At 46.9% G+C, this 13,541-nt stretch overlaps 1 long non-coding RNA gene across 4 annotated transcripts in view; it reads left to right on the forward strand.

Moving 5' to 3' along the window:
* LOC119623946 (uncharacterized) overlaps positions 1-13,088 on the forward strand; it is a 346,855-nt gene extending 333,767 nt beyond the window's left edge. Inside the window, exons 5-7 of one of the 4 annotated variants that reach the window (XR_005240067.2) lie at positions 369-672; positions 4,015-4,089; positions 7,442-13,088. This is a non-coding gene — a long non-coding RNA (uncharacterized lncRNA). Of the gene's footprint in view, positions 1-368 lie in introns of all 4 variants that reach the window. The other 3 variants (XR_005240056.2, XR_005240062.2, XR_005240051.2) reach the window with 3 other exon arrangements.
* The last annotated feature ends 453 nt before the right edge of the window (positions 13,089-13,541 follow it).

A 13,541-nucleotide genomic window follows, 5' to 3' on the forward strand; every position in this document is an offset into this window, starting at 1 on the left:
CCATTAACTGCCCTGATGTTGATTAGCCCTGACAGCCAAGGAGAAGGGGCTGGTCAGCAACTTTCCCCTGAAAAGGCCTCCCTGCTCCCCAGGGTGGTGAGAGCTCAGCCTACAGTTCAGTCGTGTTCTGGAGCTGCATGGAGGGGAGTGGGTTGGGGTGGGGTGCCTTGAGGATGGCCAGCTCCCTGGAAGGGCTGTGGTGGGTGGGCTCAGCCCTAGGCTCCCATTCTCTCTCCACTCCATGCTCTATCCCCTCCACCCCAAGTAGAGTTGCCCATGGTGGCTTGGAGGTAGGTCAGGTGAAGATCTTCCTTACCACGGAGGTGTGGACATGGGACCGCACTAATGAAGGATTGCTCTGTCTGCAGGTCCCATTAAAACAGAATTATCCACTGGAGTTGGAAACACTCGGATGGTCAACTGGTTCGATCTGCTTCTCAGCCTTCTCTAGGTGCATCTTCAAACTGAACATGTAGGCTTATGTAGGTCTTGCAGTCAGATGGACATGGATCAGAATCCAAGGTCTAGTATTATTAGCTGCATGAACCTGGGCTCAGCCCAGCCAAGAGTCAAAGAGAATGCATGGAGATCGTCTAAGAGCCCAGGGGTCCCCCCATCAGGATGCAGGAAGGAAGGATGATGACTGAAACCATGGAAGGTTCGAGAAATCTGGTAATTCTCAGGCTTATCTACCCTCATGGAGCAACATAAAAGATGACCATAAAGGGTGCTGTGAGCTTGTCCTTGGGGAGAAAGGGACAGGAGGAGCTGGGGAGATTGAGTCCTGACTGTTAGCTATGATCAGTGCTCATAGGGTGCTGGTAGCTCCAGAAGGTGGAGGCAGCAGGATGTGCCCTTGGGCTTTCAGGAAGGAAGAATGAGCCCAGAGAAAGTTTTCTGGGTCTGAGAAGTGACTCCAGGGTTTTAAGCCTTAAGATGTTGAGTCCAGAGGAATGGGGGTGAGGTGTTTCTCTGCCTCCTACTCTCACCATACCTCATTGAAGAAGACTTCTGGCAGCTGATCTCCTATTTATATTGCCCATCTCAGGCCCTGGGTCCAAAGGTTTTGCCAAAGGAGAAACATCCCCTTTGTGTGCCTTCCTTCTTCTGTTTAAAATGCTTTTGCTCAGCTCTGGGCTTGAGGAGGTAAAGTTGTAAAGTCGCAGTTTGTAATCAGTAGCTCCACCTGCCTTTTGCATCTCTCTCTGTAGGTTGTCTGATTTCGCCTCACCCTTACCCCTCTGTCCTGGCAATGTCAACTTTCCCTGGCCTTCTCCCCAAGACAAAACCTCTGAGAAGGGTTACATTGTTGAGTTACACTCGGGTTACATTGTTGAGTGATTTTAACTCTCTTCTGTCTGACTCCAAAGCTCATCTCATGCTCTTTCAATCACCCCATGTGGTTTTCACATAAAAATTCTCATCATAGCACAAATCTCTGAAATAAAAAAACTGGAACTAACCTAAATGTTCAACAATTAGGGGGTTGTTTAGTAAATCACGATGTATCCATTTGTTAGAACATTATACAGACATTAAAAGTGATCATTACAGAGACTGTATAGCAACTTGGGGAAAGGTTTATGATAAGACACTAAGTGAAAATACAATGAAAATACTACAATTGCTTTGATTGCAATGATGGAAAATATGTCAGTGTGTCAACAAGGGCTGAAAGATAATAGGCAGAGGTGAAAAATAGCTGTGTTCTGGGTGGTGTTTTTTCTTTCCTTCTAAAATGATGTGCTTCTGTTTTAATTCTTCTTGTGTAGTCGTTTTTCTTCCTGTGAGATAATTTTTCAGGGTTGATGTAGAGCACACAAGAATATATGATGAGGCAAGGTCAAAATCTGAGAAATTTCCACCATGGGGAACCCCCTAGTCTAGCGATGCTGACTCCTTCATGTTAAGGGGCTCCGGTTCAGACATAGAACCTCCATATTGTGGTTAAGGGCAGAGGTTTTGTAGTCACATGGACATGGATCAGAATCCAAGGTCTAGTATTACTAGCTACATGAACCTGGGCTCAGCACAGAGCAAGCACTCCTGTGCAGAGTCAACACAACCAGACACGGGAGATAAACTTCTCAATACGTTTTGAATAGAGAATGTCCTACAATCCCCTTCCTCCATAATTCATCATCAGTATTGGGTGTTTCGATTCTCCAACTCTCTAGTAAAGCAAGGCTTGTGATTTTATTTTTTGGCGAGGGGCTTGCTGGTGAGGGTAGGTGGGGCATGTGTTACCTGTCACTGTCCATGGTTCTGAACTGGCACTACAAACACGTATATGGCTGTTTCTCTGGGAAATTGCAGGGCTGGCATTTCCTCTGCCCCACCCTATTTTTCCATAGAAGTACATTTATGCTAACCACTTCAATGTGGTCTTCATCAGTGTGAGGTTAAAAAGCTTTTGAATTCTTGGAACCTGGCAGGAAAGGGAATTAGAAAAAAATTGCAAGTTGTGGGGGCAGGAGTGGTAGATGATATGTCAGCTCTTACTGAGTTATGCCCTGGTTAATGGCTGCAAGACATAGCGTATGGTGGGTAGAAAGTTTTAAGTCATGACAGCCTTTGGGAGCATTGGAACCAGGAGAGAAAAACTATAAGACCAGCAGCTGGTACTGGTACTACTTCTTTAATCTGCAGTTGTCACAGAGTCTTGGTGTATTTTATAAAGTGTGAAAAAGTGGCTTTGATGATCTGTTCCATAGACTATCTCCAAAATGATAGCAACCAGCAAAGACAACTCCAATAGGAAGTAATCTGTGACCACTCTGTCTCTGTCTCTGTCATCTCCTTTCTCTATTTATCTCTGTCTTTCTCTGTGCTCATGTAGTCTCTCTGCCCCTCCTCTCTCCTCTTCTTCCCATCCCTCCCCGCTCTCCCTTCAATCTACTTTTGCTTGTAAGAAAAACACTATGTAATTTTCTTTAAAAATTAATTCTACCCTACAAAATATGTCTAAAATATTCAAGAGGGGAAAAAGTTTCTTTATTAGAACTGTTTCTTCCAGCATAATCGAGTTAATGAGTACCTCCTTATAATTTAATGCAAAGTAATTTTCACACTGGCGGTGAGCTTCAAAGATAGGTGAATAGATAACTAATAGCATGATTCCCCCTGGAAACTAAGGTAAACTTCAGTCCTGATTGGGCAAAAACAGTCAAGAAGAGGATAGAATTAACTACTAACAGCCACATTTGTCACCAGTGCTCTTTGGAGCAACAAGAAGAGAAAAAAGGCAATAACGAGTGTTGAAAGAGGGTGGGATGGGTTGTGAACTTAAAGTTAGTTGCAGAAGGTTTTTCTGTTCATTTTTTTGTTTGACTATGAAATTTGGTCTGAACTGAGCTGGAAAAACTACAAGGCAGGAGTGACATCCAATTTTAATAAAATCAGTGGCGAGCAAAAATCATTTTCAGTGTGTTTGAAGAGAGAGTCTGCTCAGTTCATGGGCTGCTGGAGCAAGCCATCACATGGAGGTAAGTCTACTGCTGCTTATTAGCTCTGAAAGCCAGAGACCAAGGTAAGAGCAAACCCAACCCAGGAAGACTGCTGACATAGGATGTATTCAAAGAAATCTGCAACCTAGTCAGTCTTTAAAACCTGTGGACATTTCCTATTTAATGCCATGTTAATTTGTCCATTTTCTGCATTCCCATTGCCTTCATCCAAACCTTTATCACATCTCACCTGAACTATTACAATATCTGCCTATCTTGTTTCCACATTGGCCAGAAGTGCTCTACCTACCACCCAAATCTAGTCATGCCATTCCCTGCTTAAATCTCTTCAAAGGGATAGGAATACTTATCATAACTCAGGGATACGTGATGCAAACTCTCTAGTATTGAATACAAGGCCCTTCATGATCTCACTCTGCTTCCCCTCACCAGCCAGCCACATCGCTCACCTCTCCCCTCACTTACCCCACTAGGCACCCTATTATTAGACTTTCTGAACAACCTGCCATTCCACTAATTTGTGTGTCATGCTCTCCCCCTTTTCTAGGTTAACGGCTTTGCCTGGAAATTCTCTTCCCCTCTCCAATCCTCTTCTGACTGACACATGCCCTTCCAGATCCTGGTAAGGCACTATCCCTGCCTTCCCTGACCACTGTCACTATCAAAGTCTTGGCCAATCGCTCTTACTATGTATTTTCCAAATACTCAACACATATCTCTATTTTAATGCCTATTACCTTGCTTGACAATGGTTTACTCCCGTATCTCTCTGTCTTTACCATAGTGGCTCCTAGAGGACAGAGACTGTGTCTTGGTTCTTGTGGCACCCAAGCTCTTAGCATGGGGCCTGGCACATTATAGGCACTCAGCAAATGTTTGTTAATAAACAAGTGAAATGAGATAGCTAAGTAAAAATGAATTATAGATAAGGTTGAAAGTAAGAAGGGAATAGACCTATCCCAAGACAATGCATTTATTTAAGTCTTTCTTCAAGTAGAATTTTCTCCTAATTTTAATATACAACTGGGGAGTTAATGTCATCAATATTTGTGAAATTTCATACTTTCAACAGGAAAAAAATAGCACATGTGCACAAACAGCAGCTATAAGTGAAACATGAATGATAATAAGATGAAGTGCTTTGGGAGAACAGAGAGGTGGGGTGAGATATTGCTATTGTGCATGATGGCACGGAGTCATGAGGACTCATGTAGCAGTTAGGAATTATTTGCCCTGACTCTCTGCCTTTATGTCACATGGTGTCCATCCTGCACCAGACTGGTGGCTAAAACACTGAATTTCTGGAGACTCAGCCCTGGCCATAAAGGTAGAAGAGGATCTTATTTTGTCCACTGCTGTCCACACTCCTTGTTTGCCCCAGTGTCTAGTTTCTGACCATGCCAGTCTGGTCTTTTCTTCCTGGCTCCATGCTGGCCTGGAAGAGACACTCTGTGCTTGTCTTCTTGGAATCTCCTAGGATTTAGGTTTATCAAGCCCTCTCTACTGGATGTATTGGGGGACCCCTGAGATCCTACATGTGCATCAAATTGGCTCTCTGAAGCAGGGGATAGGGAAGAAAGTGGGCCTTAAAAGACAGTGGGAGCTGAATAGGCAGAAGTGGAGGATGGGCATAAAGTGTTTAAGGAGTGGGGCAGGATGAGTAACACGTCAGTGGGAGATTGCAGTAGAGTGCATGACAAGGAGGGCAGTGCTGGGAGCAGAAGAAGATGCCTGGGTGGATGCTCACACTGAAGACACTGGATGGGGGAAATAGGAGTCAGCACGCAGGACAGGGAAGCTACAGGAGAATCTGAAAGAACACCATAATGAGGGTCAAACAAGAAACCAAACCAATGCCAACCCAACTCAGGGTCAGAGCCCAAGAAGAGGTTACAGACAGACTTCAAACCAAGTTCTTCCTGCAGGTTCAGAGCTTGGTGCATGGCCAGGGTCAGGGACTGGGGGCCATAACATGCTAATCTTCATAGGCTATTTTAGTGCTTTGACAGGGACAACGAAGAGAGAAACACCGAGGGATGAGTGGTTGCCCATAGGTTGGGTGGTTGTTCTGGGAGTCCTGAGACTGCCTCTGCAGGTGCATAGACAAACCTGCATGCACACTGAAGTCTTCTGGACCTGAGTCTAACATCTGAAAACAGAGTAGGAGGGCAGTGGCTACAATGCTAAATGCTAAATAGCTTGAGTTGGAAAAAGCTATCGGCTTGGGCAATCTGGAAGACAATGAATAAAAGAGTAATGAGCCATGTTATGGAGGTCAGAAGAAAATAACCATACTCCCTTGGCAAGTGCGGCTGTGGAGGAAGACAAGAACTAGGACATAGTGAGAGGGATAAGCTGAGGTTTTATGCTGTTATTTTAATAGATATAGTTAGTTTGTAAAAAGGCTACTTAAGATAGATGATATGGGTCTATTTCTGGCCATATACTCCCAAGAAAGGAGCCTAGCCTTCCCAGGATCTCAGCCCACATCGTGCAGCTCAATGCCAGCAGGATGAAGGGACTTCCTGGGACTATCATCTGGAAACTGGGCCCTTGGATCTGCAGGAGCCTGCAAAGGCAGCAGGGTCTCTCTTTGTGTCCTTTGAACTATTGTCAACATCTCCCAAAACTTAACAGAAATGTGATTAGGCTGTGCAAGGCTGATGACTCAATGGCAGATTTCTTTGCTTTTGGCTGGAAGTACAGCTACTCAGTGTGGCAACATGAGCTATCTCCCGCTGATCTGAAGCTCTGATTGCCAGTTATAGATGTCTTTGATGAATAAAAAATGGGAAAGTGAATTAATTATTACTCATGAAATGCAGATTGTTTGGTAGACAAATATCTTTCAAACCTTGAGGCCCTTTGGGGAGGATAATGAAAGTAACCCTTGGCAAAGAGAAGGTTGAAGTTCGTGGATCTAGGGGAGGCCTGGAAAACCCAACTCCATAATCAATGATAGCAATAGTCTCTTTGTTTCTCTGTCCTACTCTTTCTTTGTCTCCATGCTTGTCTGTCTGTCTGTCTCTCTCTTTCTGGGTTTCTTCCAGCCTTTCTGCCTTCCTAGACTCAGGTTTGTAGCTTTCTCTGCTTGTGCCTTTCTCATTTTGTTCCCATCTTTGGCCTCCCTGATTCTAGGCAGGTCTCTTTCTTCGGTTTTTGTCTCCTTTCTAACTCTGTCTTGGTTTCTCGGGATTCCTGACTATTGGCATCTCTCATGGTCCCACATCTTCTGGTTTCCCTGGTGTCATTTATCCTACGGTCTCTCTCTCTCTTTTTCTCTCTGTCTCTCTTCCCTTCTTGGCCTGCTAGTGGTTCCTATGACATTTTCTGCCTGTTTCCCACCATCGAAGCCTCCCTGGTTCAGCGTCTTGCTGTCTAAAGGTGTTGTCATAGTGTCTGGGGAGATTCTTGTGAGTGGGGTATCTTCCCTCCTGCCCCTTACTCCACTAGACAGGAAGCTCCATGAAGCAGAGGCTTTGTCTTGCTCACTTCTGTCACTTCCATGCCTGCAACAGCACCTGCCACATAGAGGAGCTGGATAAAACCCTGCTAACTGTCAGGCTCCATGTCTCTTGGGGCCTCTGCTCTTGTTTTTATTTGCCTACTAGGTCTCCATGACTCTCAAGCCTCTCTCATGGCCTCTGTCTCTGTCTTGTCTGTCCTGGGCTTTTTCTCTGTCTCTTATGGTATCTCCTTCTCCCTAAATCTTGACTGTGTCTCTGTCTCACTGGCATCTCCCTCGTGGTCTCCACATCTCTCCTGTCTCAGCAGCATGGACAGGCCAGACCCAGGGCAGAAACCGGGCCACTCCTGCCAGGCCTCGTGGCACGCACAGCCTCCTGCTAGGCCTTTCTCTAGGATCCTCTAACAGAAACAACTAAAAGAGAAGATGTGTTTGCTTGGAAGCAAACAGCATCAGCCCTCCAGGCAGCAAAGGCTGCCTCTGAGTTGATTCGTCCCCTTTTCTCCAGCCCAGTTGCTTTGACCAGTCAAGGGCTTTGAAGAGCCGCTCGGGCAGCAACTGCAGCAGACTCATCCTTGGCTGCACGGAGGTGTGGGGGCCACTTTCTCAGCAAGTTCCCACCCTGTGTGCCCTGGATCACAGACAGATGGAGCTGCTCCTGGAACTAGCAGCCGTCTCTCCTGACTGATGACTGCCTTGGCTTCAGTTAAGCATACTGCAGGGGTCCAAGCCCTGAGGAGGGTCAGCCCTGGAGGAATAAAACTGTAGGATCTGAGCGTCTATGCTGTCAAGGCTAAAAGTGTGAGATTTAGAGTCACATAAACTGGGTTAAAGTCCTAATCCAATCACTGACTTTATGCCTCAGTTTTCACACCTGTAAAGTGGGAATAGTAGCCATTATCTTGTAGGTGGATAGTGAATTCAGTGTGATAATACATGAAGAGCACAATGTCTGGACTATGGTGAACACTCAGTAAATGGCAGCTATTGGAGATGGAAGGCAGTGGGTATACACAGGAGCTCCTTCTGCTGAAGAAGAAAGGCACGGGTGCTAACTCTGTGACATCTGTTGAGTATTTTGAGCAGCAATGCATCTAGAGTTAAAGGGTTCCAGAAGGGACGAGAGTTCCGTTTGGCCATCTGGTCCAACCCCTTGCCTTCAGCAGATGACTTTGCAAACCCCCCGGGGCAGATGGTGGGTGTTCTCTTCTGGAAGTTCTCCAGGGGTAGACACCCCCAGCTCCCCTCCCTCACTCGTTTCTAGCTTTCCTTCCTTCACAGTCAAGATGGGCTCCCTTATGTTCCATTTCAAAGCTTCTTGTCTTCACACAGGCCTGTTGGCTATGGCACATGCTTCACAGGCCTGGAGAAGAGCCCCTGTGGGTCAGCCTTTAAGGGAGGCCATGCAAAGGGTATGATCCCCAGGCTGCAGCTGCAATTTCTGAGGGGAGCCTTCACAGCCTCCCATTTCAGCCAGGAAGTCAAAGATGACACGTAGTCTGCAGTGCAGTGCAGAGCCAAATACTCACTTGAAAATATCTCCACCTTTTCCAATTTCCTGGAAATTGACAAGTGTTTCCAGGACTTAGCTTTTGCAGCTGGGCCTGACTGGGCCCTACCTTTCTCTCCACAACCCTTGCTAAACCTGTGAAGTCACCACCTCCACCCACTGAGCCAGCTTACACGGTGGTTCTTCAACACCCCTGGGTCCACCTCTCTTGCCTCTTTGCTGTGGCCCTGTGCATCCTGGCACTTGCAGATGCTGGCAGAATGGGAAGAGGGGTTTGAGTGTGACTTGCTTCCCCTCTCTGCTCCAGATGACTCACCACCTGCCTTAGCTTTTCTCTTCCCAACGTTACATAATCCTGACTCCAGGATTAAAAATACTCCACTGAATACCCCGTCCATCTGTCATATTCTCTCTCTCTCTTCATATATATATGTATATATGATCTTATTTTAAAAATACTCTGGAAAGAGCACTTCCATCGTTCATTTACATCATATTAGAGATGGATTTCCGAGTCAGCACTGGCTTCCTCCAGAACAGCAGTCCTGGAGGAGCAAGATCTCCCCAAGCCTCCAGGATTGCAGTCTGTTTTGTGCCTTCACTCCCTAATAGGTTTGCCTTATTTAAAGGACCTATCTTTAGAGCTGCCAAGGACTTTCTCAGAGCAGCTCCTTGGTCCCTCCAACAGCCTGGGTTGGCATTTATTCTGGGGGTTGGGTGTGGGGTGGTCCTCACCAGCATGGGAGTAAGAGAAGGTGGTAAACTGGGTCCTCTGGCCTAATTCAGGGCCCTGAGTCTAATCTTCAGGATGGGACCCCTGAGTTCTGCTCTGCTCCCACCTCTCATGACTCTGCCTACCTTGTCTCAATGTATTAGGAATCATCCCTCAATTGATGGAGGGAAAGTGAAAGGGCTGATATCTGTTTTCCTTTTTGTGATACAACCTGAGTGACACCTAGAGCTAGAAGTGACCAACACCCAAGATCCAGCTTCACTCATTCATTCACTCCCTCATTCTTTCTACACATCCTTGTTGGGGGTTTACTGTGTGCTGGGTGGATCAGACGAACAGTGCCTTCCAAGAGGGTGCAACTGAGGTAGGGGAGAAAGATAATGTACACCAGATAATTTAGAGTCGTGGGACATGGGTTCGAGTCCAGTCTCTGCCAGATGCCAGTTATGTGTTAGTCATCAGAGCTCAGAGCCTCAGTGGTCTCATCTGTGCAATGGGCACTCCTGGAGCTGGTACAACACTAATGGGAGTGAAAGTGCAGTGACACTGGGCAGAAATGTATCATTTGGTGTGCAAATGCTTTCAAAGCCTGAGGTTCCTGTTGAAAAAAAGGAAATCAGCATATCAAAGAGATATCTGTCCCTTCATATTTATTGTAGCACTATTCACAATAGCCAAGATATGGAATCAATCCAAGTGCCCAACAACAGATGGGTGGATAAAGAAAATGTGGTACATATACACAATGGAATATTATTCAGCCATGAAGAAGAAGGAAATCCTTCCATATGCAGCAACATGGGTGGAAATGGAGGACATTATGTTAGGTAAGATAAGCAAGGAACAGAAAGTTAAACACTGCATGTTCTCACTTATAGGTGGAAGCTAAAAGAAAGTTGATCTCACAGAAGTAAAAAGCAATACAGAGGTTACTGGAAGCTGGGAAGAGGAGTGGGGAAGAAGGATAGGGAGAGATTTTTTTTTTTTTTTTTTGAGAAGGAGTCTCGCTCTGTTGCCCAGGCTGGAGTGCAGTGGCGTGATCTCGGCTCACTGCAAGCTCTGCCTCCTGGGTTCACGCCATTCTCCTGCCTCAGCCTCCCCAGCAGCTCGGACTACAGGCACCTGCCACCATGCCCAGCTAATTTTTTTGGTGTGTTTTTAGTACAGACGGGGTTTCACCGTGTCAGCCAGGAGGGTCTTGATCTCCTGACCTTGTGATCCGCCTGCCTCGGCCTCCCAAAGTGCTGGGATTACAGGTGTGAGCCACCACGCCTAGCCAGATAGGGAGAGATTTTTTAAAGGACACAAAACTACAGCGAGGTGGTAGAGTAAGTTCTAGTGCTCTATAGCACTGTAGGATGACTATAGTTAACAGTAACATATAGTTTTCAATAGCTAGAAGGAGGATATGGAATGTTCCCAACACAAAGAGATGATACATGCTGAGACAATGAATATGATAATTACCCTGATCTGATTACAATACACTGTATTTATCGAAACATCACTATGTACCCCATAAGTATAATTGTTATGCATCAATTATAAAAATAAATTTTAAAAGTTGCAAGAAAAAAAAAATGCCTCTGGAAGCTGCCTCCATTATGATCCCTGCCTCCAGCCTTGACTCCTCCCATCCACCTTTTGCAGAAATCACCAGAGTGTTCAATTCAGAGCTTAGACTGATCTCTCTCCACTGGCCACAGCATCTGTTTTAAGCTTCTCCAAATGATGCTTGAGGCCTTCCTCCCCTGCACCTTCTCCCACCCGTCCAGCTGGACCAAAGGCCTGGCTGAACAAACAGTGTCTTTCAGCTCTGTGTGCCCAGGGTCTAGTGACTTTCACTCTCTGGGTCTCAATTTCCTCATCTGTAAAATGGGATAAGCGACAATATACGCCCAAAGGGTACAAATGAGTGAATTCATGAAAAGCACTTAGAACAACACTCGGCACACACATGACAGTCAGCTGGGTTTGTTATTAGTTGAGCTGTGCAGTTTACCCTCGGTGCCTTTGACAATGCTGTTTTCCATGCCTGGAACTCTGTTCCCGCTCCCTTTCCCTCCACCCAGCAAACTCCCACTCCCTTCAAAATGTTTTCTAAAAGGTAACTCCTGTGTGAAACTTGCCCCTGTTTCTGGTCTTTTGTGGCAGACATTCTGGCTTCTGATTCCCAGGCCTGTGCCCTTCTCCAGGCCCCACTTCCTCTAGAATGTGTGCACGCCTCAGGCTCTCAGCATGTTGTCCTCCATAGATACTCACTGAGCCCTTGTCAGGTACCACGCACCACCCCTCCTCCCACACCTTCCCAATACTCTAGTGCTTACTAAGGTAGAATTTGTGAGCCAATAGTCATGTGCTTTTTGGCAAGCCTGAGTTGAGCTGTGTTTTCTTCACGTCTAATGCACACCACTGGGTTCTGTGAGCACCTACTATGCCCTAGGTGATGGATCCCAATTATCCCAAGAGAGATCATGCTCATTGCATGGGTGAGGAAAGTGAAGGTGGAGTGAACTGACTAGTCTCCTGCTCTCCACCCCTCTGAGGAGCTGACATTGGCTTATGTTGGCTTCAGAATCAGGTATGGGCCTCCTGCCTGCCTGATCCTGGCCTCCTGTCCTTTGTGTGCCCAGACTTGCCTTCTATATCCCTGTCCCAAACTGGAAGGCTGGCAGGAACTCTGGCTGGCTCAATGGCCTGGGCTGGACAGGTAGGAGAGGGCTGGCCTGGCCCCTGTCACTCCCTCTTGAACAAAGCCACACATCTATCTCTCCAATAATGTGCCCCGCAGTAGGACCTAGCACGCAGGTGAATCTGAGGAGGTCACTGAGCACTGGCACTCCTGCTGTACCGACGTGACCTGAACGCACCCCAGCTGCCGTGCAGGACTGGCCTCAGTTCAGCAGAGAGGTCTGGCAGGAAAGCAGAAGGAGGGGAGGAAAATTGCTTTTTTGCTGCCCCAACTGCAATTGCCTCCAGGCTGTTATAAAATCAATAAAATATCAGTGCCTGTGAGCAGGAGACGGGCCTTGTGCCCCTGGGAAACGCCCCGGCTCTGGTATTGGGGACTGTTCTGTGATTGTTATTCCATTGGATGGAACGGCTTTTAGGAGAGTTTGGCGGTGGAAGGCATCCAACATGCCCACTCCCCAGCACGTGAGCTCGCTGCCTTTTCTTCTCCTTCCAGCAGCCTCCCTCCTCCTCTCCCTCCTCTTGTCCTCTCTGCCACCAAAGTCATCAGAAGGCCTGTTTGAAGTTCAGCCTTGTTTATGCCATTTATCCTGGGGTGGAACGATCATTGCTCATGGTCCAGTGTGCTCACAGATTCACACTCACAAGCTCACCACTCAAACACACAGGGGCACACACTCCCCTGTGCACACACAGCGGCACTCACACACAAGGAGGCGGCCTGCCTTCTGCTCACCTTCTGGAACTCACAGTTTCTCTCACACCCTTGCTCACACAGACCACTCCCAACCTACCATGGAATTTCAGACTCTCTCTCTCTCTCTGCTGGAGATGAAAGGGATTTGGCAGCAACATCTCTTTGTCTCTGACTTTTCCTCCATCAGCCTCTCTGGCTTGCTCCCTGTTGCTCGCAGCATCTGCACACACAGACACACAGAACATGAGGGCAGACACTGCACTCCCTCCCTCTCGCAGATGCGTGGGCCTCAGCTGCAGAGTTCTGACCTGCAGGGTAGGCTGGAGTGCCAGGGGTGGGGTGGGGCAGTGAGGGATTCCAGGAGGTGGTCCAAACCAGAAACTTGGCAGAGGGCTTTGGTTTTAGGACATCTAAAAACACACATACAGACAAAATAACTAAAACAGAAACAACAGCTTCCACAAATAGGGGAGACACAGTGTGGTTCTGAGCATAGACTCTCGAGCAGCCTCCCTTGGTTTGGATATGTGGCTCTGCCTCTTACCAGCCATGTAGCTTTGGGCAAGTTATGTAACCTCTCTGTGCCTGGTTGCACTGTCTATGAAATGGGAGAATATCTGCACCCGTCTCATAGGATGGTTATGAGTTAAAGAAGTTACCACATGTGAAATGCTTAGAGTATTAGATGTGTTCCCTACCTTGATGGTACTATGTGCCCAGCACTGGGATAAGTACTATATATGTATCAACCCATTTAATGTTCCCATTGACCCTGTAAACAGTGATTTCCCATAGAAATGACCTGCTAGGGGCCGCATGGCTAATAAGGGTGGAGCTGGAGTTGGAATTTAAGTCATTGAATCATAAGCTGCAAATTATATTGCTCCCCCATCCATGACAGCTCTCCTTTCTAGAGGCAGAGTCTGGGGTAAGGGGACAGAACAGCCACAGAAGCCTGGAAAGAGCTAAGACCCCTC

The sequence above is a fragment of the Chlorocebus sabaeus genome, chromosome 20, assembly GCF_047675955.1.
Source record: "Chlorocebus sabaeus isolate Y175 chromosome 20, mChlSab1.0.hap1, whole genome shotgun sequence".
In the NCBI taxonomy this organism is placed as follows: domain Eukaryota; kingdom Metazoa; phylum Chordata; class Mammalia; order Primates; family Cercopithecidae; genus Chlorocebus; species Chlorocebus sabaeus.